Here is a 25,441-nt window from a genome sequence, read left to right on the forward strand (position 1 = left end):
TTGACCCTTTACTGGATTTGATTGAAAACTCTACTCACGTCTACACTCCATGAGAATAATTCTGCTGAAGGTTTATAAGAGTTGTGGAAAGAATTTTTAACTGAGTCCTGCACATTGTTCCCCCTCCTTCCTTACGTAAGTCCTTCTCTCAATTTATTTTAGTTTTTTCCTTCTCGTTTTTTTTTGGTCTTAGGTAGAATTGGATTCACTCCTTTCTCTAAAATCTTGGCCATTATTGATGCCTTTAGCCTCTGAGCTTTTCTCCTAAGAACATATCACTGCTGGTCTTTCAAGTAAATACAGTATTCTCCTTGAAACGCTTATGTGAATAAAATTTTCTCCATTTTGTTACACTCATGAGACCTGAGTGTGACAAAATTCACAATTTTTTTTACAATCACACACATGATTGTAATCACACACATACAGTCACACACATGATATTTTTACAATCACACACACACCTCATGTTCTCTAAGTTGCCTTTCAAGTGGGCTTCCCTTTATTTCTCTGCTTTGCCTTAATAGTAAGTTGCTCTAGATCTTTGCCAGGGTGGTCTATTGACTAACAGTGTTACCATTCTGCCTGTGCTATTTGGAAACTCACCTGTCCTCAAGCCTTCATTTGGTCATTAATCCCTGAGCACCCCTCTCTCAAACGGTTCACTCCTTTCCTTGATTCCATTTTCTGATACCTGGTGTTTGGATCACCTTCTGGGTCTTCACCTTTCCCAGTTTCATTCATCTTCATTCAGCTTCCCCAGTCTAAGTCCTGACACCATGAAAATGTTCAATAAATATTTTTAATCAATGATGAATCCACAAGACTCTCCCTGCCTCAGAAATCCCATGCATGGTCTGATTACTGCAGAGTGGGTTTCTCCTATTCTCCTATGCTGAGGTAGCTGGAGGTGTGTTTTAATGCCATGGTCCAGAACACATACATTACAGCTAGGCTCTGATGACATGAAATGCCATTTTGAAACAAAATCCAAAGGAAATGAGAACTAGTTTAAACCTAGGTATCTTGTTTGTTATTGTTTTTCTGGGTTTTTTTAAACCAAGGCTTTTGAAAAAGGATTTCTTGTCATTGTGCCTTAAATAGAGCAACCAAGAAAGCTGTGAATACCTAGTTCTACGAATAATAATATAATTATTTTAAGCTGGTTTTATGTTTCTTCTCAAGAGTGACCTGCTATAACCTGATAATTCAACTATTTATTTACCCTGGGGAAATGTTTGCAAATATGCACCAGGAAACACATACAAGGATGGTCATAGAATTAGAATTAGTGACAGAGAACTGAAAAGAGCTCAAGTATTCATGTTCAGACGAATCAATAAATAACTTGTGTTCTTATGCAACAGAATACTATACAGCAGTGAAAATGAAGGGACTACAGATGCATTCATCTATATAGATGAAGTATTTTGTTAAGTGAAGGAGCAAGTTCCAGAGGATCTATAAAATATGGCATTGTTTTTATTGATAATAATGCTCTAGAACAATTGAAAAGCAAAGTAGTGTTTAGGCAGTTAATTTTATTTTTCCCTAGTGACTTAGCCAGGAAGAGTGAGAATTTCTCCAGTTATGAGGAAGAAGAGATAGAATTGAAGTAAGTCAACATTTTGACTTGTAAGTCTTCTTGATAGTGAATTATTCTCTTCAAAATCTGGGACATTAAAGCATTGATTCTTCATGAGGTAAATTGGAAAAATAACTGTCATCCAAGAAGAAGAGAACACTGGAGAACTACATGGCTAATTATGATCTGGTAACTTCTCTTGGTAGTTTTTTCTAACTGCATAAGGCTGAAAATTCACTGAACTCTGGACACAGTAGGGGAGAATGAGTGATCTGCAAAAATAGGAGATTTAAGGAAGAAAAGTATACTTAAAATATGATGGAGGGAAAAGAACCAGAAATGTCCTCCTAAGGCTGGAAAAAAAAAGCACTAATAATCAAAGGAATGCAAACCAATACTAGTTAACACGTTGATCGAATTGGCAAATATTACACTAGACTATACATTTTAATACTGTGTATTCATCTACATCGTTAGAAGAGTGTTAAATTGATACAAATCTCTAGGAAAATATTTAAGTTTGTAGCAATGATATTAAAAACATTCATATCTTACCATTAGTAATTCTAATTTTTAATCATAGATGTAATTCCAAGGTTGTTTATTACATTATTATCAATGATGTGAAAAATTAGGAAAAGCATGATTGTCTGATAATAGTATATGGTATCAGTTATGATGATATATCTGGATTATAAAATATGATCTATCATCTTTTAAAATTTCTGAAAAATATTGAAAGCACACTAACATGTTACTGATATAACTAGAAATTGATACGATAAATAAGAAATTGAACTATAATCTTGGCATGATGTCAACTATATAAATATATAAGAACATAATCAGGAAAAAAAGTTTTCCTGCAGGTATTGATATTATTGGTAAATTTTATCTTATTTATATTTTCAAGGTTTTCTAACTTATCTGAAGTGAGTAGTTAAAAAAATATTCTTAAGTAAGAAGAAACCAACAAACTTTAAAAAATGATGTGTGGAAGTCTTACAAAATTTTCCTTTCAACTGTTTCAGCTAAGCCTTCACTGTGGCGGAAAGAACACACTCTAAGCACCGGGAGATGTAATTTCACCACTAACTAACCACCTTTGTTAGAAAATCTCTTTGAGCCTATTTCTTTTGTCTTTAAAGTGTCCAGCCTATCTCAGAGGGTTTTTCTGAGGATCAAATGGAATAATGTATTTGTAATTTCTTTTAAAGTACAAAGTGCTATATTAAGGCTGTTGAGATAGATCATTCCCTTCCCAAAAAGTGATTGGAAAATCATAGGCAGCTTTTCTCCCTACACTTGTCAGAAAAATCACACATTGTACTTTGGTAAAGAGTAGAAGTGTGATTCACATAACTTGTCTGGAATGAAATGAACGTTAGTCATTCAAATGGGCGAAGTGGACCGAGAATCCAGAGAGCCAAATATAAAATTTCTTTAATTCTCCAGAATCAAACAGGTAGCTAAATGCTGTTACTTGACTTAGTATTCCAGGATGGAAGTCCAGTAGGGAGGTGTGTAACCCAGGTTGAAATGTGACATCTGAAAGAAGAGACAATGGAGGGGAACAAGAAAACACTATGAACGCTTAAAACTTGGGCCATACTAACGTGATGAAATAAACACCTCGGCTCTTGACTTAGTTTTAACTTTTTTTAATGGCACCTTAAAAATAATGATTTGGTTGGAATATCATGGGTGGAGTAGAAAAGTGTTATTAATAGAAAGAGGGCCTTGTGAAATTTTGAGGTTTGTATTATTGTGACAGAAGGAAGCAAAAGTCTAAACGTAGAAGACCTGGTTTGTGGCACTGGCTCTGGCTTTTACTGACTGACTGACTTTGGGCAAATCTACTTCTCTGCGCCTGGATTCCCTTACTTTGAAATGGGTAAAAATAATAATTTCCCAGACAAATTTAAGGGTTTTTATAAGTATCAAATATACAAAGTGAAATTAGTTTCAAATAATTAGGCTGTAATGAGTTCTACACATGTAAAGTATTATTGAGAAAATAGATATACTTTTAAAAATAGATATACTTTTTAAAAATAGTTATACCTTTTTAATACTTTTTTGGGATACTGTTTGTGAATTATATTTTATAGAGGTAATGCAATTTTAAATGCATTAGGAGGATATGCTAATTAGAGGCATCTTATAGGAAATTGTTTTGTGAAACTAATAATTACCCAGCTTTTCATATACTAGATTCCTTTAAAGTCAGGCATACTCAAAGTTACAAAATATGAAACATTTTGTACCATAACAGCAATACAAATTAGTAGTTTTAAGAATTTTACCTTAGAAAATGAGAACGTTATCCACTTAGTTTTTGACTTCTCACACTTTGTCTAAGATAGTCAAAATCATTCATTTGGTTTAGATTTTATCATCTTTTGTGAATAATAAGGTGACAAGCATTTAGGATATTCCACAGGGACAAAGTGAAAGATAGTGGGAAATACCAAGTTAATAGAACCCTTTAACCATGTAACAATCATCCTGTGTGTTTTGTTTGCTGACGCTTATTTTGGGAAGTTTTAGAGTGTGTGCCCTGTGTTTCTCATATGGTCTGCTAGGTTCAATGAAGTAGATATTTAATAAACATTATTTTTAATATTCTCAGTAGTTAACTTGTTATTGTGAAATTGTATAATTATTCAACATCCCATTTCATTCCTCGAAGAAGAGTTCATTCTGTCCCTAGATAGTTTTCTCTTGTATATTTTATTCTTAATCAAAAATGTAAGAGTCGAAAACCGAATTTGTTTTTGTTTTCCAATACGTAAATCAGAAAAGTGAAATTTAACTATTTTTCCGGTACCCTTCTTTGTGGCTGTGCTCGCAAATGGTGAGCTTCTGTAAGATCATTCTATGAAGTTGCTCTCTGGTCCCAACCTCTAAGCTTGGCTCTCAGATTCCTCACACATTTCTGAGCTGCTGGTTGGAAGTTAAGATGACATATATACATTTCCATGGAATAAATTACTGGGTAGACTAGATATGTTCTAATGTATATGATATATCCCACATGGAAAATAAATGCTTATACTCTGCTGAGATCTATCTGGATGCAAAATGAGCACGAAAGAAACTCACACCCACTCCCATGATCAAGATTTTTGTTTTAAAGTGTTCAGGAAGCACAGAATGTGCTATTTTTGAAACTAAAGTATTGCATACAGTACTATTTATTTTCACACAAATTTGAATGATCTAGCAAAAATCTCTGAAACCTTTGGGTTAGGTGTTTTTTGCTTGATTTCTACACAGGCTATTATGGGCTTGAATGATTTTCAGAAGTGAAAATTTTCACATTTCCTGAAACTGAATCATATGAACACTCAGGAAATTCTTTTGACCTCTGTTTTTTTGCTTTTTTTTTTTTTTCCCATTCCTTTGACATACTGATGTTTGTGTTATAGGTAACAATCAGTAGTCTAAAAGTAAATCTAACTGTGTGTTTAGGGCAAATTTTCATTGAGGAAGAGGAGAGTAAATACCTAAGAGGCTATATAATATTGCGATACAAAAGCAAATATAATGAATAGCATTTTGTGGCAGGCTTTGCTCATGCTTGGTTCTCTGTGAATGTTGAGCTGAAATAGTTTCGGCCGAAAAATAGTCAACTGTTAGAGACTGACAGCAAAAAAGAGAAACTGTGTTGGAAGCAAATCAAATGTATGGAAGAGCTGGTCAAGAAGCACAGGTAAAAGTTATAAGATAAACACATCAACATGATAGTAATGAAAATGTGACGTCCCAGGGATCCTTAGGTGAAGAAAGTTTGAGAACAAGTGTAGTAGATGGTTATTCAAGGTCTATTTCTTTTCTGTTTGTTGGCTGGTTCAGAGGGTGGGTTTTGAAGTATAAGAAGGAAGAAGTTTCTCAGAACCGCTTTCCTGTTTTGACTTTTTAATATACAAAATGTTTTTTTGTATATCCGCAAGCACATATACATACATATATGCCTAAAGATTGATTTTTCCTTTAGGGAACAGGCAAAGTACAAAAAACTGCCCTGAGTATCTGAGCTGTTAGCATATAAAATGGATATTCCACCAAGTGCTTCTTTCACGAGGCTCCACTGATCTGAATGAACTAGCCGACTGGAGTTTCTCACCTCTCCTGTCTGGTCCATTGATTTCAGCCTGGATGTATTGATCCCAGACTTTCTAGGTGGTTCACACACAGTTCAGGTTAAATTAACTTGAGGGCAGTGTTTGAAAATGCAGAATTACTCTCACTGTTTGATGCCTGTTATTAAGCATTGTTTCCAGAAGATCAATCTTTTAATTACATTGTGCCTCCCTACTGGCGGCTCTCAGTAACATGAAGTGTGATTGGAAAAATAAAGAGAAGGAAAAAGAAAATCCCTTCTAGCACATTGCCTCTGCAAAAGTGACATCTCCAGGATGTTGAATAGAGTCTGGTCGTTATCAGTTTATCTAAGGTTGATCCTAAAATCTCTATCAAACATTCACCTCGTGAATTCACATTTGGTAGGAAGAACATATGCTACTTATATGCTCTCATCTATTGTGTGTTTGTTGTGTAATGGGAATTGTGTTAAGCATGCTAAGTGTTATATACTATGCGGTTCGCTCTGTCATCCTTTCCTGTTTTATTTTATTTTCCTTCTTGTTTTATTGAGACAGAATTGACATACAGCACTGTATAAATTTAAGGTATACAGCAGAATGATTTGACTTATATATCCTTCCCTATTTTAGAAGTGAGGAAACTAAGGCTCAGTGATATTGGGTACTTTGTCTATGGCCTTATAACAGTAAGTGGCAGAGTTATGTTAAATTTAGTTCTGTCCTACTTCAAAGGTAATGCTATTAACTCCTATGCTATTTTTTATATAAAATATTTTTCTTTAAATAGCTTAATGCACTGCCGTATTTTCTACCTTTTGTAGTTTGTCTCTATTTCTGGTAGGTGGAAAGGGGCAGGAATCATCCTTAGCACTTCGCAGATGAAAAAAACAGAAGCATAGAAAAATTGAGTGCCTTTTCCAAAATACATAAGAGAGGAAGAGAATTAAATGTATATGTCTCCTCATTGTGAATGTCTTTTTATTTATGAGCTATTATATTAAAGATGCTGCAGATTCTTTGCATATCTCTCCATTGCAAGGTGGAGTCCAATTCCCCTCTCCTTCGATCTGGGTGACTTCCTTGACCAATCTAATGCAGCCGAAGTAGTGTTCTCATATTTCTGAGGCTCAGAAGCTTCTGCCCAGCCTCAGTCCAATCACTCTGGGGGAAACCAGCTGCTTTGTAGGAAGTTACTCTGAGACCGCCATTCTGTGAAGAAGCCAAAGTTAACGACTTGGGGAGGCCAAAAGGACAGGATAAGAGAACCTGGCCAGAATCAGCTATTGTAATCATCTCATCCCAGGTACCAGGCAAGTGAAAGAAGAAGTTGTTTTAGCCTCAGGGGCTGCAATGTGGAGAAGAATCAAGGAACCCAAACCACAGCCAGGAGCAAAACCCCAGAGATATATTACCTCAGGAGAGCTGTCCCGGACATATCCAGCCATTTGAGCCATTCTGTTTAGGTCCCAGTGAGCACAAAGAGAGTGCACAGTGGACAGGCTGCTCCAAGGAATGCTAGAATGTAACAGTGCCCTGCAATCTATCAGGTTTAGTTTATCTACCCCACAGTTGAGGTGCCTTATTATGGGCTTTAAAGGTTTAGCTCGTGACCTATAATAGTAGCCACAGATTTCCAGCAAGGCATTATCTTGAGACTTTGAGGGCCATGTCCCCAAGCAGATTTGAAAGTCTATTACAGGCTTTTGGTTTCCTGTGAAATTAAATTAATTAAAATTCCTAGGGAATTTTAACTTCTCATCAGACTCTCCTTTTATGATTTGGGCTTATCTGAATGTGGGGACCTTAAAAAAATCATAAGACTCATGTGAGATGATCAACTTAGATATATTTTGAGAAGAGACATATGAATGCATGAATATGAACGAAGTTCTGATGATGGAAGGTATATATTACACATTGCTCTATCTACAAGGAAGTTTTAATACTCTAAGTACAAATAGTGTGGTTTGCGGTGCATTTACTCTGCATAACCCTGACCCTGCTCCCTTTGAATTGTATTGCTATTTTTTAGGAATTACTTAGGCTATTCAGATATTATGGTGGGGAGGGGTGCACTGCCATCTAAGAGAGTCTGGGAGGTAACCCTCTTCCTAATGACAAGTGTGAACAGATATTCCAGGCAAGCTTGATTTCATACTTCTAAGTATCTGTCATCAACGCACAGACTTATGAGATCACCCACAGGGTAATATCCAGCTGCAGAAGCTCCAAAATATATTTATCTCTCGTCCATTAAATTCCTAACCTTTGAAATGTCTAGGACCTATATTTTTCTCAGATTGGAGAAAGGGCTAAAGAGTAGCTCCCTGTTATACAAAAGGAAAGAAGAAAGACATGATACATTTTCACCTTTGTTATCTCTTTATGCTGATTCCAGTTCCACTCAGATATAAGCTGGGATGAAATAGCACGTTATAAAAAGCAGCAATGTCACTGGAAGCAGAAAAATAGACAATGCAGAATTTTTCAGGACATTCCTTTGGAGACTTTGACCTATATGAAATCAAATTCTAGCTTCTCTTTTTTCTTTCTGAGGAGTTTGGATAGCAACTTTTGGTTTACTTTTGTTACCTGATTATTATCCTCCCAAAATGCCTGCTAGCCATTTATCAAAAATCTACCTGGCTTTAGCTGAAGTGAGAACAATACTTGAAGGATTTTGAAATACTGAATCTGTATTAGGCCTCTGAAAAGTTGCTGGCAAGTACCATAGACAAGTGTTCCTAAGAATGTGTTAGATTAGCTAACTTTTCAAAGTTGCCTAATAGATCCCATGTCGATTCACTCTAGAGCTCCGAAGGATTCCCAAGTGTATCGAGCACTGAGAGTGGGAAATATGTGGCCAAGTAGAGTGGGAAGGAAAGATGCTTACTTGCTAAATATTAGCTTCATATTCTAATCATTTCAATCAGAAGTTGAAAATGAACTGGGCTGTCACACAACACCACACAGCTAAATAAACATTTTCATTCTCTACCCCACAAGTCAGGAACAACATTTAAGAATACTCAGGGTAAACAGGACCTTAAAGAATCTTCAAACCAACTGGTTCTTTAAATATAGGCTATTTATTTGTCTCAGAGGATGTCCATAAGGGTAAGCTAGTCCAAAACACCTGTTGCTCAAAATGTTCATTTAGGACGTTTTTCAAATTCTGATTTGAATGTACATTCAAGAGCTCAGAAATAAACATATATAACATAGCCACAGTTACTGATGTAGACAGACGTCAATATTTTAAAGAGGTTTTCCTTTTGAATGGGTGATGGAACATATTTATAGATAGAATAATTGGTCATTGGGATCTGATTTGAAAACAATTGGATTATCACCAGGCAGTGCTATAATTAAGTTTTCTGGTTGAGTTAAAAGCTGGTCTGTTTCTCTTGTCCTGAGAACAGTGACCAAAATCTCTAACATGTCCTATAATGTCTTGTAAGATCTGAGACATGGCCTTCTTTCCCTCCTCCATTTCTAAGACTTTAACTTTCTTTCTCTGTACCTGCACCCCCTAACCTTAGTTTAGTCCTTGTAATGCTTTGTTCACTATCCTGAAACAGCCAGTTCCATATTGTTTCAGCCTCAGTCAAGTTAAATTTGTCATGTTAAATTTCACTGTTCCCATATAATATTTATTGATTCTTTGCCTCTTATCTTTTGTCACCCTCCCCCCTGCTATTTATATTAAAATATAGGAGCAAGATAAACACTGTATTACAGAAATATAGGTCATGATAATATTCTAGATTAAGTGATATCAACATTGTTATGTGGCAAACTCAGTCTTCAGGGCAGCTCATAAAAACATGTTGTGGAATTATCTTTCTGTACAGTTTAGGTCAGAAAATGAGTTATTTCAAGTTACATAAAGTATTTTTCTGCATGGCAAGGCAACCCACTGGGACAAATCATACACAGTATAGGTATGATAATTCCCAGTACTTAGTCTGTCATTAATCAGTTAGCTAGTTGTAAAGTGGAGGCAGATCACTGTGTGATACACATGCTATTTTTAAAAAACTTATTTATTATTTTATCTTATTTTTGGCTGCGTTGCGTCTTCGTTGCTGCGCGTGGGTTTTTCTCTAGTTGTGGCGAGCTGGGACTACTCTTCGTTGCGGCACGCTGGCCTCTCATTGCAGTGGCTTCTCTTGTTGCAGAGCATGGGCTGTAGGCGCGTGGGCTTCAGTAGTTGTGGCACACGAACTCCGTAGTTGTGGCTTGCGGGCTCTAGAGTGCAGGCTCAGTAGTTGTGGTGCACGGGCTTAGTTGCTCCGCGGCATGTGGGATCTTCCCAGACCAGGGCTCGAACCTGTGTCCCCTGCATTGGCAGGTGGATTCTTCACCACTGTGCCACCAGGGAAGCCTCACATGCTATTTTTGATATTGGAACCCCTACTATTACGGAAGATAATTTTAAGACATACAGAAACGAACATTTACAATTTGAATGGCAAGACACTTATGAGAAATTACTGGAATTTCATTGATGAGAGTAATATAAATAACTTTATGAATAAATTTAAGTTAGAGAGTGAGTCGATTTAAAGGAAAAAGCAAACAATATAGCAAGTGGCAATAGATATGGCAAAAGGTGTAAAAATGGGTTGTGGATAACTGAAATATTAATCTTTTCACCTTTGTCTTTGTCCCAAGTACAAGGGAATACACGTTTTCACCTTGGTCATTGCCAATCTTTGCTCAACCAGCTTAAATGTCCACTGTCAGTCCCAAACTGAGCTATTTCTTTTAACTTTCTTGGTAACCAGACATCTAAAATTATTTTATGTTTGGACATATCATGTTTATCCTTGAATCCAGATTGACATTTTTATCTTTGAATGTGGTTGGATTCGTCCCCTTCTTCCAAGTGAGAAATCATGCAAGAAGTGGTGGATTAGTCAATCTGTCAATCTCAGATCTTCTGAGACAGAAGGGTCTCTTACATAAAATTTAAAATTTGTATACGTAGACCAAAGGATTGTGTGTGTGTGTGTGTGTGTGTGTGTATGTGTGTGTTGAGAAAGACATTGATGATAACAATAGCTAATATTTATTGAGATCCTGGTACAAAAGGTGGGGAAATAAGGAAATGGGACAGAGGATGGATAAGGAGTAGGCAAGCAGTGGCTGGAGGTATATACTAGAAGCTAAAAACAGGCTAGAGAATCAGGCCAGTCAGAAGAGAGTTCCAGTGAATGGTAATTGTCTGGACTCATGTTTGAGACCAAGGTTCTGTGCTCAAGACAACTTTTTGTGTGTCCCAGTGCACCCTAGTATAGGGACTGTGTTTACTTAAAGTGAGTGGTCTAGGTAAAAAAGCCTGGAATTTAAGTGAGTGACAGTCCTATGGACTCTCTCACAGGATATCTCTACCCTAAACCCTCTCTATCCTTGTGGTTGGCTCCTGAAGTCTGCTACTCGGAGCTGCCCTTTTTATAGCCTCCTCCATCTGGACTTGTCATTCACATCCTTCTATCTCCATGTCCTCAAGTCATATTGTTTGGTCTCACTTGCTTTCCTAGGGCCAAACTTTTTGCACTTTCCTTCAGCTCACTCCATGTCATCCTTCTAGTCCTATTAATGGCCACTGTTTTTAACAAAATGCCAAACTTCTTATATGGCTACAATAATCAAGATCGTGTAGCATTGGCTAAGGGTTAGACACGGGGATCACTGCAACGAACTAGATAACCCACAAATAGATTCATACAAATACACACAAGCGGTTTTTGACAAAAATGCACATGCAATTCAATGGAGGAAAAATACCATTTTCAAGAAATGATATTGGAGCAATTAGACATCTATAATAAAAAAAAAATGAACCTTGACCTGAGTCCCACACCTTATACAAAAATTAACTCAGAATGGGTCACGGACATAACTGTATAGCTTTATGTTGTATATTTATCAGAAAATCTTTGTGATCAAAAAGTAGGCAGAAATTCTTAGAGTTCTACCACAAACATGTTCCATAAAAGGAAAAATTGATAAATCAGATTTCATCAAAATTTTAAAGTTTTGCTCTGTAAAAGACCCTGTTAGAAAAATGAAAAGGCAAGAAACAGAGTGGGAAAATGTACTTGTAAACCTCATACCCAAAAAAGGACTAGTATCTAGAATATATAGAGTCAACAGTAGATGAATAGTCTAATTGGAATATGGGCAAAACAAATGAAGAGACATTTCACTGAAGAGAAAATACAGATGGCAAATAAGCACATGAATAGATGTTCAACATCATTAGCCATTAGGGAAATGCAAATGAAAACCACAATGCGCTATCACTAATATCTATCAAAATGACTAAAATAAAAATATGGGAACATATGTATATGTATAACTGATTCACTTTGTTATAAAGCAGAAACTAACACACCATTGTAAAGCAATTATACTCCAATAAAGATGTAAAAAAAAAAATGACAACATTAAATGCTGGTGAAGATGCAAAGAAACTGTATCGCTTACACATTGCTGGTGGGAATGTAGAATGGCAGAGCCGTTCTGGAAAAGATCGGCATTTTCTCTGAAAGTAAACAAGCACTTACTATATGACACAGCAATTGCACTCCTGAACATTTATTCCAGAAATATAAAAACTTAGGCTCACACAAAAACCTATACATACATTTTTATGGCAGTTTTACTGACAGTAACCACTAACTGGAAACTACCTAGATGCCCTTCAGTAGGTGACTAAATGATTGTAGCACCTCCATACCATGGAATACTACTTGACAACAAAAGGAACATACTATTAATATACCCAACAATCCATAGAATTGTGCAGAATTAAAAATAATCCCAAAAGATTCCTATATGATTCAATTTACATAATATTCTTGAAATGACAAAATTATAGAAACAGATTAGGGATATGGGAAGGAAAAGGGAAGTTGGTGTGGTTATTAAAGAGTAACGGGAGGAAGTATTGTGGTGATAGAAACATACTGCCAATATTCTGGTTGAAATATTGTACTATGTGAGTTACGTTGGGAGATGTTACCACTGGGAGAAATTGAATAAAGTATACACAGGACCTCTTTGTATTATTTCTTATAATTACATGTGACTCCATAATTATCTCAAAAAAATTTTCAATCATCTAGATACAGTGTAGAATATCGTTCTAGGAAAGCGGGACTGTAGTAAGATGACGTGATGAACTAACAGAGGGAAGGAATGGATGTGGTTTGAGCTAAATCAGTGGCAATGGTATTTGTGAGGACTGTATCAGTTTGAAACATAGGAGGTGGTAAGAAATCAATAGTACTTCCTGAATATGTGGATGTGGGAGTAAAGGAAAAGAAGGTGTTATGGACGAAGTCTAAATTTGGGGTTTGGGTAGTTGGCTGGATAGTGTTGATATTCACTGAAATGGTTAATTTAAGAACAGAAGTAGGTTCATGGCAAAGGGAGGAGAAGCCAAGCAAAAAAGGATATGGCCAGAGAGAGTATGAAGAAGATGATGCTACAGTCTCTACTATTTCAGGAAGGAGGATGGTCCATTATACTTATCGCAAACTATCTGTAACTGATGCTGATATCCACTCAGCTTTGTTTGTTTTCATTACAAGCTGTATTACCTAAACAGTCGATGTTTGCAATGGGTGTGAAAACTTTATGCATCTTATTGTTTCAAAGATCTAATTTTATTTGACCTGAACTAATGAGAGCTATGAATTGTATTTTACTGAAAGAATCAGGTTTTGATGTGAATAATCATCCTCACTTTACCTATTTTGCTAATATGCATTTTATATATTATGCTTTCATTAGGAACACATAATATTAATTTGACCGTTTGGAAAATGTATACGTATGTTTCATTCCTGGCACACCAGGGGCAATCATACACTACCCACACCTCCCCCCCGCCCCCCAACAGTTCATCTTCTAAGCCTGTCTCTTGCTGTAGGGGAGGAATTCCACCTTACACCATCAGATCTTGGCTAACTGCCCTCAAACTCATGCAACAGAACACCTAGTGCCTAAATATTCTAGTTCATTTCATTAGTGTGCAGTGCGAGAAGGAGTGAGTGTCTGGAAATTGAAGCTCTCTCCGAAAGGCATAATTTTCCATTAATTTCAGATGAGAGCTTACTGACTCTCAACTAAAATACGCTGCTGTGTTCTTTAAACCTAGAGAAAAATAAGGGTAAGGCTTTAAACTGGGGGAGTTAGTAGAGATTATCCGGGCAACTAACCTATTCTTGGATCAAAGTCATATATACTCTGAATTTTTTTAAAAATATGAAATTACATCATTTGTAAAGCAGAGAGCTAAACATTACTGCTTGTATTTCACATTGTATTTTCTCCCTCTGCTGGCCAAGTGCTACAGCAACATCGAAATTAAAAAAAAGATGTTTTCCTCTGCATTGTATAATTAATTACACGCTAAAACTTGAACTATATATTGAGAGAAAGTGTCATAAAATATGTTGTATATTTTCCTCACCCTGGGTTCCCTCAAGCATTCTCTACACTCTCCCCTAAAAGAGAAACAAACCCAAAACACTCTGCCCTCAGGAAAGAGTTATATTAGTAATGCCTACCTTGGTGTAATATGAAGCGAGTAGGCCCCCTGGAAGAGTTGATTCAATTTCACAAACATTTATTGGGGCTACATGTGGCAGGTGCCCTACTAGTTGCTGGGAACACAAAAATGAATAAAGCATTGTCCTACTCTATCCCTCAGGAACTCAAAGTCTAGCAGGGAAGGGAGATCCATACACAGTTAAAATTCAACATAAATTCTGCAAGACAGAATTGTATAGAGTCAGGAAATTACAGATGAAGAAGGAATTTGTACCTTAAGAGTCATGGAAAGCTACAGGGAAAACAGAAAACAGGTCTGAAGCTTAAAGGATTTTGCCACATGCATTCCACTCAGGAGGGTCCTTTGGGATAATGAAGCAGCATGGGCAGAGGTACAATGGGTGAAATCTTCCTTTTGGTGTAATGATGACTAGGTGTGTGGCAGAGAGTTAGAGTTTGTAGGTCAAATGGCTGGAACAGAGGCCAGAAAGTTAGGTTTGGATCAGAAATTTCAGACCCAAGATAGATATTCTGAGGAGTTGAAACCCTGCCTTATAGCAAATAAGAGACCACCCTTATTTTTAAGCAAGCACTTAACATGATTATCTTAGTATATTTGCATTTGGGGCTTGATTTTGTTTATTATGAAGGAATTTACAGCATCATTAAGGAGGAGGGGAAGAGTTTTTATGACAGGCTGTTTCCTGTACCACTACTAATCATAACAGGTTGGAAGCTGGGGCCCGGTAGCATTTAAGGCTGAGATTCAGATCTTGGCTGCTTTCCTCTCCATTTATTTACATTCAATCTTTTGATGACTTAAGGAAAGAAATTCATGTCAATTTGACAGCGGGACTGAGGGAGATGGAAGGCATAATATCTCACAGTAACTCCATAAATACCTAATGTACAAGTAAATATTTTCTTTTTAAAAATGAAAGTATGTTATTTCTAATTTTCTGAAGGACAGTTTCAGATTGGTTGACGTGTAAGTAACATGATTTGCTTTGGATTGCAAGATCTCAATTTGCTTCAGAAGTTGCACTTTTTTTCCTGTGTTGTATTAAAAAAATAAATCTGCAACATGCAGATGGAAATGAAGGCAAAGCATCTAAGCTGCTGCTAAATTAATGTTCTATCTCTGAACATTGACTCAATGTCACTGAGGGTCCTGGGGAAGTTGTTTCTTTGTTTCTTTTTTTTTTTTCTTTTTTCCCTGAAGCAAGACCATGTCACATTTCCAAAATGTGAAGGTATTTATTTAGTGGCTCTGCTCTACTCTGTTTTCCTCTTTTGCTTCCATCTTTCCCTCCCTTCCTCCTTTCTTTCCTTTCCCCCTCTTTTCCATAGCTAACTGGCTATGATTCCATGGTTAAATTAGTATTATTAAGAGGATCAAAACATCTGTGTAGAAACGTCTCCTAGATAGGCCTTCAGAGAATATAAGGTGATGCATTGGAGGAAAAGGTTTGCCTCCTTTTCCAGAACCAGGTTTGGGCTCAAGAAAGTCACGTGACTATCCTTGGTCTCAGTGATCTCACCCATGAAGAGAAGGGTTAGATGATCACTGAAGTCTCCCCCATTTCTAAAATTCTGTGTTTTTGACATCCAAGCAGAATGACCAAGCTTAGCCCTAAGAGATTACCTCATTCTTTGCCCCCAGGTCCCAGACTGGAGAAGTTCTACAGGTCTTCATCAGACAATGGCATGGCATGTGAGCTCCTCTCAAACTTTCCTAGAGCCCAGGCAGGAGTACCAGCAGAGGCCAGCAAAACGTAAGTCCAAATATTTAAAAGTTACAAAGCAATCTGTTAAATAAAACAGATCTTATACTGCTACCTCAATAACAACAACAGAAAAGCTTCAAAATGACAAGATATTTAAAAAGGAGTAAAGTTATGCTTATTCGAATGCCTATAATTTGGCATTAAAATATTAAAAGTGATGAACTTAATTACCATTGGGACATGTCTGGGTGTTTTGGGATGGCAACGCTTGGGTGAGTTAAAAAAATATTAATAAATTAGTACATCTTTATTTTAGTAAATTTATCTTTAATTTCAACAAAATGATTGATTTTGTTGTTAAAATCAGGATTTTCACATAATTTATGTTCCAATAACACTAGTAATACAAAGGATAAAAAAATAAGATGTATTCAACATGTATAAAGTTTAAATATGTTTACAGCAGTAGTGTAAAGTAAAAGATTGAAAAAGTAAAATTGTTTTCAGGGTTTTGAGGGTTTCTTCTTCTATGGTATTAAAAATTTTTATTAAAATAATTGTTATAAGCAATTTTAATCAAATTATATCAGTAAGAATGGGATTTTGTCTTTAACTTTTTGAAGTAGCAATTAAACCTTATTCACTTTTAAACACAAATAACGAGATTTTCAATTCTAGTGTTCAGTGCTCATGTAATTGACAATGGAAGAAATCAGTATTAGGCTTATGCTTGTTCCTTCTATCCCACATATATACATATTTGAGTATATGATTTATTTCATATTGAGAAATGGTTCTCAGCCTCCCTTGTAACTGTTAGGAACAGTACTCTACTACAAGAATATTCAGAACCACCAGTTGGAAAACCCCAAAATGATGCAAGAAAAAGGATGCTTGGCAATGCTGGGAAATAGTACTTGGTTAAGCAAAAAAATCTATTACATTTGTGCAATCTGAGAGGAGGTACTTAAGAGGTTAATTCGTTTGATGTTTCTTCTTAACCTAAGCACTTCTACGCTCCAAGTCGGCAGCAGCATGACCCGTAAACCTTTATGGCATTTGAATGAGTTGCCTTTTTTTTTTTTCCTGAACAGTGTTAGTTATAAGAATTAATGTTTGGAATTATAGATGGTGCTATACCAGATTTGAGCACCAAGTTCTAAGTGATACATGGCCCTATGTATCTCTAGAACATTTTTGTGAGCGTGTATTTACAATATGTAGGTCCCCTAAAGCATAGGGCCCAAGTCACCAGAGCCTGTAACCAGATCTAAGGGTGGGACTACCGGCATGGTACAGGAGAATCTTGTATGTTAAGTGTTTATATTCCCATCAGTGTCAGTCACATTCTTCTCAGCTCTCTAGCATCGACACTTATCTTCCGAGTGCATGAGATTTTTGAAATCACTTCCTGAGTTGAACAATTCTGGCATGGTCCTCTCTCCTCGTGTCTTTGGTTGAGTGAGAAAAACAAATCGGGGCAAAGAGGGAGGTCGCTGTGTAAAGTACATAATGCTACAGGGTAAGGGGTTTTATTGACATGGTGTAGCTATTTTTCTTTATGTTTTATAATTAATTAAAATACAAATTTTAAAATTAATGCTTGTATGAGTTAGAATGAATTTTAAAGAAATTTGTTGTTGGAGAATGGGCCATTTTATAACAGTGAGTCTTCCCTGAGACTGAAAACAGTCAGAGAAGATATATGACAAGGTACATCTTTGATATTAAATGATAGAAAGCCATTAAAAAAATGATTAAAAGGTTAGAGAACACTAACATTGAGAAGAAGTAATATTCAGAGAAATTAATATACCTGATATGGCAAGTCAGTCAGAGGAGAAAAACCTCCAAAATTGAGCGGGGAACTGAATTTTGGATGAAATGGAACATTTATTATCCATATTAGCCAGAGGAAACATGTTATTATACTTACTATGGCAGAAACTGCCATACTTAGGAGTTAGTTTCTGCTGTGTTTTGTAGCTGAAGTTTGAACCAGTAACTGACAGTGCCAAGATTATTAAAAACAAAAAAACAAGTTAGAACTGGAAGAGATTTAAAGATATACAGTATAGTTTCTTTGGTTTACACTTTAAGCATTTCTACTCTAACAGGGTTGAATTCATTATAATTTAGTTTATTTAATTGAGATGCATTATTTTTATAAATTTTGTTCCAACTGGTAATTTAGATTCAGAAACCTAGGTATTTTAATTATGCTTTTATGTTAATAAATAGATTCATTTTTATAAACTAAATATTTGAACTTCAAATTTGTGTAATCTTGAAACCTAATGCATCTGGTGACAGTTGTCCTGTCTTTTACTCTTTATTTTAAAGTAACTGGTATTTGTTCTCCCCCAGCAGCAGTAAAATCTCAGAGCACAGAAAATACTCTGCAGCTGAGATGTGAAAAGTTAGTTAAGAATTACTCTCAGTTCTTAAATGTAAGAAGTGGCAGCAAGTATGTTTATGAGGAAATTGAGAAGGCAAATTTTTTTTATATTTTAATTTTATTGGAGTATAGTTGATTTACAATGTTGTGTTAGTTTCAGGTGTACAGCAACGTGATTCAGTTATACATATACACATATTCATTCTTTTTTTAGATTCTTTTCTCATATAGGTTATCACAGAATATTGAGTAGAGTTCCCTGTGCTACACAGTAGGTCCTTGTTGGTTATCTATCTTATATATAGTAGTGTGTGTATGTTCCTAATTTATCCCTAATTTATCCTAATTTAAAGCTCCTAATTTATCCCTCCCCCCACATTTCCCCTTTGGTAACCATGCTCCTAATTTATCCCTCCCCCCACATTTCCCCTTTGGTAACCATGTTTGTTTTCGATATCTGTAAGTCTGTTTTGTAAATAACTTCATTTGTATATTTTTTTAAAAAAAATTAGATTCCACATATGAATGATATCATATGATATTTGTATTTGTCTGACTTACTTCACTTAGTATGATCATCTCTAGGTCCATCCATGTTGCTGCAAATGGCATTATTTCATTCTTTTTTATGGCTGAGTAATATTCCATTGTATATATGTACCACATCTTTATCCACTCATCTGTCGATGGACATTTAGGTTGCTTCCATGTCTTGGCTATTGTAAATGGTGCTGCAGTGAACATTGGGGTGCACGTATTTTTTTGAATTATGGTTTTCTCTGGATATATGCCCAGGGGTCAGATTGCTGGATCATATGGTAGTTCTATGTTTAGTTTTGTAAGGAAACTGCATACTGTTCTCCGTAGTGGTTGTACCAATTTACATCCCCACCAACAGTGTAGGAGGGTTTCCTTTTCTCCACACGCTCTCCAGCATTTATTGTTTGTAGACTTTTTGATGATGGCCATTCTGACCAGTATGAAGTGATAGTTCATTGTAGTTTTGATTTGCATTTCTCTGATAATTAGTGATGTTGAGCATCTTTTCATGTGCTCTTTGGCCATTTGTATGTCTTCTTTAGACCTATTTAGACCTTCTGCCCATTTTTTATTGGGTTGTTTGTTTTTTTGACATGGAGCTGCATGAGCTGTTTGTATATTTTAGAGATTAATCCCTTGTCAGTTGCTTCATTTGCAAATATTTTCTCCCATTCTGTGGGTTGTCTTTTCATTTTGTTTATGGTTTCCTTTGCTGTGGAGAAGCTTTTAAGTTTAATTGGGTTCCATTTGTTTATTTTTGTTTTAATTTTCATTACTCTAGGAGGTGGATCAGAAAAGATATTGCTGCGATTTATGTCAAGGGGTGTTTGGCCTGTGTTTTCCTCTAAGAGTTTATAATGTCTGGCCTTAAATTTAGGTCTTTGATTCGTTTCAAGTTTATTTTTGTGTACGGTGTGAGAGAGTGTTCTAATTTCATTCTTTTACATGTAACTGTTCAGTTTTCCCAGCACCACTTATTGAAGAGACTCTCTTTTCTCCATTATATATTCTTGAAAAGGGAAATTTTATAAAACTCCAGAGCTGGTTGAGGTTTTAGCAGAGATGACTGATATCCCAAATAATCAAAGAGAAGAAAAAGATGATAAACAACATCTCAGAATATTATTTATCAAGAATACAGTGACAGTTTGATAGACAAATATTAGGCACCAAAATTTTATGAGGCAAGGTTGGCTTAGGTCTAAACCTCAGGAAGCGTCTCATTACCTTTTCCCTCGTGTGGAGTGAAGCAGGGAGTGAACCTGGCTTTATTTTCAGGGTAAACTCCTCCTCATCAGCCTAAGACCTGTATGCATGGCTAAAGGGCATAACAAATGCTCGAGTATTTAACGTGAGACTCTTTTCTTCTAAACCTCACCAGTCCCGTTCTTTGCCTGTTCTTTTTAGTCTCTGTATACCATTACCATTAGTCCAATTACCAAGCTTGTCCCAAAACTCTAGAGTTATTCTGTTTATTTCCTTTTCCTCACACTCCACGACCAAGCAATTCTTCTGGTAATTGGTAAAAGCCCCCCCAATCCACCCTTCTCTCTTTACCTTCCCTGCTTCTGCCTTAATTCAGGTCCTTTCACTCATTCATTAGGCAGCATTTATTGAGGACCTACTCTGTGGCAAGCATCATATTAGGTACTGGGCATGCAACGATGCATGAATCACAGCCCCTGCACTTGTCAGTCCAAAATCTCCAGCTCACTTATTTAGAACAAAATATAAAAGGATACAGATGAAACGAAGGAAAGGAGGAAGCTTACGTTATTAGTGAGATGGCTGTTGATTTCCCAAAGGCTTATGGAGATGGTGTCCTAATTAGTTTATTTCTGCAGTATCTTACCTCAAGATATTGTCCAGAGTGCAACTGTAGTGCCTCTCTAAGATGCATGTCTCCTCGTGGCAGTCTCTTCAGTGGGTCCCTACACCTAAAGGACAAAGCACAAGTTACTAAGCAAGATGACATAAAGCTCTCCCACGTCTTGTCAAGGGTTCCTTCTCTATCCTTAACTCCTGCCCCCACTAGTCTACACCTTCAATCTTACACCTTCTGCTTTAATAATATGCAGTTTGTCACCTTTTCCATGTCTCCACACTTTCGTACACGTTGTTTCCCCTCTTTGAATGTCCATTTCTTGTCCCTTTCTACAGACCTTTTGTGACCCAACTTGCAACCCTCCTTCTGTCTTTTCCCACATGCTGAGAATGGTGAAACCCCCTTACTCAAATACTGGTCCCATCCAGGGCAATTCGGAACATTTCACATGCCTCACTCACCCATTTGGCACATTTCTTCATTCATTCTTTAAAACCTTTTCAGGACTTGGGGCAACACCAAGAACATAACAGACACTTTATGCAAGTATGTGGCTGCAGTAAAACATGAATGAAGAAATTTGAGAACATTTGGAAATTTTAAATGTCCCCTGTACAATATTTGCTTCTGATTTAGAAAGAAGCGTAATTCTTTACATGTAATATTTTTGTTGAACAGCTATTATTTAGGGCAATATTATTTGTTAATCATGTTTTTTGTAGCTTACCTATAATTTTGATTTCTGACATTTTGTGTTGCCTATAAACTGTTGGCAGGTATATCCATTATACGGAGCTAAATTGAAATAGAAGCATAAAGGTAGTACGCAATTTAGATATTAGGATATTAATGCAAACTCATTCTGAGCTATACCACAGCAAAGTCTCAAACAATATTGTGGATAATGTAAGAATGCCAAACAAGGCATTCTTTCTGAGCGAAGAAAACCAAAATAATTGTGAAACTGCCCAGAAGGAAAAGGCTGGGCTGATGCCCACATGAGTTGCCGCCTTTAAACTCTTCATAAGTAACGAGAAGAGGACATGTGTGGATGTGTACTTCCAACCTGCTTAGTTATGTTTCTGATAAAAGTAAAAATCCTAGACTTGACGCAAAACAAACTGGAGCACTGTGACATAGGAACTAGATGCAGATCATTGAGACAGGACTAGTCAGGGTCCAGTCAGGTGGCAGAAGCCACACCAATGATTTTAAAATATTCTAAGATAGAAAATTTAATATCAAAAAGAATTAACTTGGCATAAAAGTGCTAAGTAAGAAACAGATGAGAAACAAAACGAAAACCCTCTAAATTATCAGGAAACACGTACCAGCACTGGAGAATAAAGGGATGACCTTAGAATAGTACAAAGCCTAAAAATTTAGAAGAGCATCCTCGTGGGACTGAGACCCGGACCTCTTGGCAGTCAGCTGCTGCTATGGAAAAACTGCTGTTGGTGGGATAAAGAAGTCTTTCTGGGGTGACAGTGACACGAACTACAAGCGAACAGGAAGTAAATAACAAATAACTAAGTCCTTTCTCTCTACTGCAGCCTTGCAGATTCCCTCCATTGTCCCCCCTTTTGGGTGAGCCTGATGGGAAGCCAGATGTCAAAGCAAAACTATGTTTGCAGAGTCCTGGTCCAGCATCAGGAAGCTGCATGTAGAAATGTGGGTTTGGAGCTGAAGAGTAATAGCCTAATACCTGGCATGACAGTCACTGTTGGGAGGACAGACAGGGTTCGGAAAGAATACATGTTAACATAACCCACAGTCTTGGAGTGTGGCTAAGCGGGGCCCCTCTCTTTCTGCCCAGCGGCTGCCCTCACTAATCCGCAGTGAACAGCATGTCCCTGCCCTCTGCAGCCCAGGCTGGGTCTGAGGATTGGATCCAGATTCACTTTACCTTACCGATAGCTAGCTCCCTGGAGCATGTTGGCCTAACACATACCGTGCACTTCTTATATTTCTGAGACAAAGAAATAATCCTGGCTTTGCAGAGGTGCCAGAGGAGTGACTTTAAGAACCAAGTCAATCCTGACTTGCTGTAAATTCAAAACTTGTAGAACACTAAATGAATAACAACAACAAAGAAAAGTTAACATAATGAGTTAATCACTATCAAATGTGTTCCTCTCTTGCAAAAATATTAATATTAACAATGATCATGATCTTCTCCTAGGGATAGGAAAGGGGGAACATACACACATAAGTCCCCAAAGAAAAATTTAACACTCTATGCTGACAAACCAGTTAATGGATAGATAATTTACAGATAGAAAAGAATGGAAGGCTTTTAAACCCCATCTCCACAGTGTCACTTAAAAAAAAAAATCACTGTACTTCTCCACCTTTGTGTATTTCTTGTTATTTGAGGTTAAGAATCACCTAGCTAAGAATCAAATTGAGGGCTTCTCTGGTGGTGCAGTGGTTGAGAGTCCGCCTGCCGATGCAGGGGACACGGGTTCGTGCCCCGGTCCGGGAAGATCCCACATGCCGCGGAGCGGCTGGGCCCGTGAGCCATGGCTGCTGAGCCTGCGTGTCCGGAGCCTGTGCTCCGCAACAGTGAGAGGCCCGCGTACCGCAAAAAAAAAAAAAAAAAAAGAACCAAATCGATACCTGCCTTACAAGCCAACTTTGAGTACTGCTAATGCTTCTACAAGCCTCCTTGAAGCTAGTTAAAGCTGACAGGTAGTCAGGAAAATTAGTACAAGCTCACTGTCATTGAGACAGGAAGAAAGGAAATAAACTAGATAAAGCAAAGCAAATAAACCAGATAAATGACACCATACTAATGCTTAGAGATCTACAGTTAAAGCCATTTAAAGGTTTTTACTCTCGGATCACAACTTACCCTTCCAGTTTCATCTTAACGGCATGCTTCCAAGGACCTCTATAAGCCAGCACACTGGATGACTCACTGTGTTAAGATTAAAATGTTCTTCCTATTCCCTATGCCCTGAAAGTCTCCCCAGCCTTCCTCCTTCCTACCTGGTGAAATCCTTTGGAAACTTTATCAATACTCCCTTTGAATCAACTTCTTTATGAAGTTCAATGTTGTTTTCTTTCATTTCCTCCCTTGTTCTTTAATGAGATCTATGTAGCATTTACATCATAGTAATTAGAGTCTTTATATTTCTCATATCTAAGATGTCATTGATAATAATTTGTCCCACTACTTTCTAAACCAGAAAGAAAGAGAAATGGCTCACATTAAAGTCTGGGGGCATCAATTTTATGAAGCATCTCGACTTCAGAGTATAAATGAAAGGTGTGTTTTAGAATTAACGAAATGAGGTAGTTGTGTATAGGACTGTCTTTCTTGCTACATTGCTGAATTCTGAGCTCCATGAGAGCAGGACATGTGTGACTTAATATTGTGTCCCTAATGTCAAGGTTACTGTTTGACACATAACATATTCTTCAGTAAATGCTTGCTAAATGTGCCCAAAAAATAAAGATGCAAAGTGAAACTGTATCATTAGCAACGTTTAGTCCAGACTTTGTTCTATGATCACAACTGATGATGTGTAGGATACAAATAAGGGATACAGAATTATAAGATACAAACTTTCTTTTGGCAAAACTTCATGACTTTTATCTAGGGCTAGTTGTATTCAATATTTGCAGGATGACTAGGCATTTGTCTATGTGCTTTCATTTTAATACACATGGGAAGGCACTGCTCCTGAATCAACCATTTGTTGCCTGAAAATCCTACCTTCAGGTAATCCTTCCCTTATAACAAAATGTACAGTTTCCTGAGGGGGAATCTCATTAAGCTTTATCGGACAGCATCATTATGTTAGTTCACTTGGTCCCTCTTCAACAGCAACAAATAATAACCAATTTAAAAATAGTTCTGATAAAATAGGGTCCTTCAAGTTTATTTTAGCACTGACCAAGAAAGATTTGGAAAAGAGATTTTAGAGTTAAGGACTACAGGAGGACAGAGGGTTAGCCATTCAAGAGGCAGAAGTGAACGCTGGCAGGAACAAAAGACGTGGCCCAAGTGAGAAGCTCTGCTCGAACGCAATGTTTTCTTTCTCGGAAACAATGCTTTTATTTCTATTCCATTCTATAGGCCTTTTCTTTATTTATGTTACTTGCTTCTATTCAGTCTTCCTGCCATTTACAACATTTATTTATCTTATTTCAATGCGTGTTGCACTGTGATGTTCATTTAGACCCTTTCTTTTCAGTGCCTCTCCTCCCTTCCCCTCTGCATCACCACTCCTCAAGCTTCTGTATGTTTTCTTTCCCTTCATATTAGTTTCCTAGATCAAGAGCTCTATTTGGGAATGAAGTGCGTATCCATCCCAGAAGGCACATATCCCTGGAATTTTTCAGCTTTTCCTCAGCCGGCGCCCTGTTATTCTTGTTCCCTGGGTCAGCTTGAGCTCCACTGGTTCTAATTTAAGTGATGCAGGGCACAACCTCTCAAGTCAAACTCTGTCCTCTGTAAAATGTGGGTTTTTTTTTTTCTTTTTCCCAACGTATCTGTGGTTTTTATTTTTATTTTTTCTCCTTTAGTCTTTACAGATATGACTGAGTAATTGGACTCAATATGCCCTTCCATGTCATGTAATTGGCTTGAAATGTCATTTCTGCACCTGTGTGTTTTGTTTCTCCTCTCCATATCTAAAGCGCTTAAATAAAAAATACCCCATTGTTTATCTCTGGCAGCCC

The 25,441-nt window shown here is 36.9% G+C and overlaps 1 protein-coding gene and 1 long non-coding RNA gene across 6 annotated transcripts in view; one reads left to right on the forward strand and one right to left on the reverse strand.

Annotated features, from left to right (window-relative positions):
* LOC307196279 overlaps positions 1 to 25,441 on the forward strand; it is a 284,982-nt gene that overhangs the window by 172,890 nt on the left and 86,651 nt on the right. The window contains exon 4 of the long non-coding RNA XR_013831096.1: positions 15,926 to 16,037. This is a non-coding gene — a long non-coding RNA (uncharacterized lncRNA). The remainder of the gene's footprint in view (positions 1 to 15,925; positions 16,038 to 25,441) is intronic.
* GTF2A1L (general transcription factor IIA subunit 1 like) overlaps positions 6,607 to 25,441 on the reverse strand; it is a 959,941-nt gene continuing 941,106 nt past the window's right edge. For 4 of the 5 annotated variants that reach the window (XR_013831083.1, XR_013831084.1, XR_013831085.1 and 1 more), the window contains 3 exons: positions 21,214 to 21,306; positions 20,780 to 20,864; positions 6,607 to 6,903 (listed from right to left, as the gene is read on the reverse strand). The gene's annotated coding sequence lies outside the window, so the exon portion shown is untranslated. Of the gene's footprint in view, positions 6,904 to 19,793; positions 19,994 to 20,779; positions 20,865 to 21,213; positions 21,307 to 25,441 lie in introns of those variants that run through there. The other variant, XR_013831087.1, reaches the window with a different exon arrangement.

This window comes from Stenella coeruleoalba (genome assembly GCF_951394435.1).
Source record: "Stenella coeruleoalba genome assembly, chromosome: 13".
NCBI classification, from domain to species: Eukaryota; Metazoa; Chordata; class Mammalia; order Artiodactyla; family Delphinidae; genus Stenella; species Stenella coeruleoalba.